The following is a 3,792-nucleotide window of genomic DNA, read 5'->3' as shown; positions in this document are numbered from 1 at the left end:
ACGCCGCCGGGGTAGAAGTCACTGATGAGGCACACCAGGGTGGCCTTGCTGGCGGCGAGTTCCTCAGAGGAGGGCGGGAAGAGCGTGACCGAGGGTGCGGACGTGGGCTGACCTGTGGGGATGGAGGGCAGCAGGTCAAGGTCAGAGGTTTCTTCTGCCAGCTCCTACCTCTGTCCTGATGTACGGATGCAGCTGTGCCATGTCCCTGGCTTGGGCCTCAGGTGGCCCTTGCTGTCCCGGGGTCAGGGCAGCCTGGGTTGGGTCACTCAGGTTCTGCTGGGAGACTCTGAGCGTCACGGCCTCTAGTTTCTGGGCCCCTCCATGGTCTCAGGCTCTCTCCAGGACACTTTGCCTTGGGATTCACCCAGGCCACCCCCAGAACTGGCTCGACTGGCCCTGAGACCCCGGGAGCCCTCTGACTCTGTCTGTGCTTGGACCTCATTCTCGATGGGACCTCCCCCAGACTGCTTACCCGGGATTTCCTAGAGCAGGCCTGTCCCTGCTTGTAGGGCTCTGTTACCACGTGAGACGTAGGAGTCCTGGCCCTAGACGCCCTCACAGCTTCACATCAGCCTTGACTACCTCCAACAGATATCCCCAACCGCGGGTACGGATGCTGAGTGGGGAAGGGCTGTGAGCCCCTGGTGCCCGACTGCAGAGAGTCCGCAGAGGCACAGTTTTCAGGCGAGCTGAGTTTTTATTTCTGAGGCTGGGGCCGGGTCTGTTCTAGGGCTCTGCCTGCTCTGCGAAGTTGTGCTGGGGGATGGTCTGTCCTCGACTTTCTGAGTGCCTGGCAGGCACTTTCCCTGTTACCTGTCCCTCTCAGTGTCCCCTGGGCCAAATATCCATCTGCTCAGGGTGCTTTCCAGCTGCGGTGGGCTGGGAAGGGATGGACCTCTGCTGCCTGAGTGTCCTGAGACCTGTCCTGTTCATGCGTGCGACTGTCCCCATGGAGGTGGGTGTTCCCAACACCCTGGGCCCCCTTCTCCTCTGAATTCCAGGCTTGATCCTTGACCCCTTGTCCTTCATCCCCCTCCTTGTTCCAGGGTCACCAGACTAAGGATCTCCTCACTGTGTTCCAGGCAGTCCTCTGTCTGGGGGCACGCCAGAGACAATAGCCACAGCCTGAGCAGTCTCCAGCCTCCTTCTCTCATCCGCTGGCCCTGATGGTAGGCTGAGCCTCCCTCTTCCTTGTCCACCACCCCCAATTCCCCCCAGACTCTTGCAGGCAATAGACCCTGAGTGGGGAGCCCAGTTTCCCTGAGCCCAGAGGAGAACTCTCCTTTCAGGAGGGAGCTGAACCCACATAGAGGCCCGCGTGGGGATTACTCAGGGTTTGGGGTCTGGTCCCCTATAGCTCTGAACAGACATCGGACAAGATGACACCGGTGGAGGCATGAGGCACAGACAAAGGGGACAAAAGGTACAGACCCACAGACCTTGAGCCTCAGCCCTGTCCAGATTGAAAGGAGCGAAGCACACCCCGGAATTGCACCCAAGATCCCAAGAGGAGGGCCAGGGGGAGACTCACCGAGGACGGTCAGCTGGGTCCCGCCGCCGAACACAGGACACTGTGACACAGCCTCGAACACAAACCCTCTGTGGGCCGCTCCAGCCCTGCCCCAGGCCCACCTGCAGCTGCTCGGGAGGCCCAAAGTGCAGTGTCTTTGTCACGGGTGCTGGCCGGGCAGATGGGCGGGTGGGGCGGGGTGGCCCCTGGGGATCTGGAATTTCATGTCGATGGAGAGTTCAGAGTGCATCCATGCTCAGTCGTGGCGAGGAGTTGGGGACAATGTCTGCCTGTGGCCTCGGAATTCCCAGCTAACTCCATCCTTAGGAAGGAGTTGTGTGTCAGGGTGTCCTTGTGGAAGGTGTGAGGAGGCCTGTTTCACACAGAGATGATGGAGCTGGGACCCCTTTGCAGACTTGGGACTCATGGTGGGGTCCTGGATACCGCAACGTCGTCAGCACGGGAGGCCATGCGGGTTTGGGGTCAGAAATGGAAAGTGAGTGGGAGGAGAAGCAGGTTCCCCTCAAGCACTGCGATCCCTTCAGCGGGCCCTGAGCTCCAGAATGGTGTCCTTGGCTGGTTCTTGAGGAAGGTGTAGGGGGTGGTTAGTGTGTAGTGCCCGACCTGAGCCCGGGGAGGGCAGACGTCACTGTGTAGAGATGTAAGGGCTGAATGTCCACCTGAAAGACCCGGGGGACCCGGTGGGTGGGGAGGCAGTGACTGCTTCCAGCAGTTCTCCTGGAGTTCCGTTGTGGGAGTCTTGCTGGCCAGTGGAACAGGGTGTCCCCAGCACTCAGGACACATGCTGTACCCTGGCAACGGACCTTCAGATGGTGAGGGGGCCCTGACCCCCACGGCCTTGGCCGGCACCCAGAGCTGGGATGTCAGCTACAGATGTCAGGCAGGGGACACACAGACCTAGCCTCCTTGTTTCTGTGAGTCGGTGGCACGCTGCGTCAGCACTGTTGCTCTCCTCCCTGATGTGCCTGGACCCCCCGTGCTGACTGCCCCCCAGGAGCTCATCATGCGTCTTGTCTCACACCATCGTGGACTGGAACCTCCTGGCCTTCCATCTGACACTGACTGGCGCTGGTGGGGACTGCAGCGACAGAGCGTTCCTTGCTCACGTTCTACCCTGCACTCAGAGCAGACCCTGTCCTCTCGCTCTTCCCGAACCTTCCTGAGAGCTGCCCAGCATGACAGCGTTTGGATGGGACCAGTGCCTTTGTGGTCATCGTGTGTGTGTTTGTGTTCATTGTGCATGTGCGTGCATTGTTGTTCTCGCTCGGCACCCACACTAGACTCCTAAGTCGAGAGTCAGTTGAGAGACCTTGTGGCAGCCCATTTCTAGTATCTGACCCTAGATTTTTAACAGCGAGGCCCCAGGCAGGTCACTCCAGCACCAGGGGCGGATTCCTGGGTTGGCTGGGCCCGGGAGGGTCCTAGAGAGCGTAGCTGGTGTCTGTCTCCCAGAGAGAATGAATACAAGTGGGAACCAAGGGACACCGTGGGAGGAGGAGCCACCAGTGGGAGTGGGAGTGAGAGTGGGAGTGACCAGTGTCCTGGCAGAGTGTTCTTCCCTGACTGTGACGGGGAGGGTCAGTGGTAGAGGGCACAAGCCTTGTCCCGGGGGAGTCAGGTGAGGGTGTCCCCTAAGGAATGGCAGGTGTTCTAGGATGTGATCGTGGGAAAGGTCCCCAGGGGAAAGGACCCCAGGACAATCACGGCACGGAGACGAGGGCCCTACAGGGAAAGGAGAGTGGACGTCTTATGATGGGTTCTAGTTCCAGATCCTGAGAGCCCGGGCTCGGGGAGACCCTCGAACATTATCCCCACAGAACGGAGAGCCAGTGTCAGCAAGGGGGCAGCAATGACTGACCGTGGCCAAGGTCCCCACCAAGAAAAGAAAGCAGAGAGCCATTGTGAGGGGTCGTCTTCTATCTTGGTTCTCCTGTAGGTATTTTCTGTTTGGAATATTCTTTGGCCTGTAGGTGAGAGTGAAACTACCCCTCCCAAAACCAGGAGGACGTCTTCTGTAGACCCCTTTCCCCCGAGGCAGAAGAATTAAGTTCACCGCTAAAGACGGTCAAGTTCAGGACACAGAGCGTTTGAGACGCAATGAGCAGAGAGGATGATTTCTGATTGAATAAAGGACACTTTATTGAGTGTTGACGGGGTGCAGGGAGAAGGGCTGGGATGACCCTGGGGGGAGGGAAGATCGTCCTGGAGGTCCTGTGGCTCCAGGCCCCGCTGGGTCGGGGAGGGTGTCGGGGACCTAAGAG

At 59.4% G+C, this 3,792-nt stretch overlaps 1 long non-coding RNA gene across 1 annotated transcript; it reads right to left on the bottom strand.

Annotated features, from left to right (window-relative positions):
• Positions 1–63: 63 nt before the first annotated feature.
• Positions 64–1,662, bottom strand: LOC116863811. Its single transcript, XR_004381857.1, has 2 exons — positions 1,532–1,662; positions 64–112 (listed from the first exon to the last, which is right to left on the bottom strand). It is a non-coding gene; the product is annotated as an uncharacterized LOC116863811 (long non-coding RNA).
• Positions 1,663–3,792: the final 2,130 nt, after the last annotated feature.

This window comes from Lontra canadensis, unplaced genomic scaffold (genome assembly GCF_010015895.1).
Source record: "Lontra canadensis isolate GAN:19392208 unplaced genomic scaffold, GSC_riverotter_1.0 scaffold3339, whole genome shotgun sequence".
NCBI lineage: Eukaryota > Metazoa > Chordata > Mammalia > Carnivora > Mustelidae > Lontra > Lontra canadensis.
The sequence above is the reverse complement of the archived record's forward strand: the minus strand, read 5'-3'. Positions and strand labels throughout refer to the sequence as shown.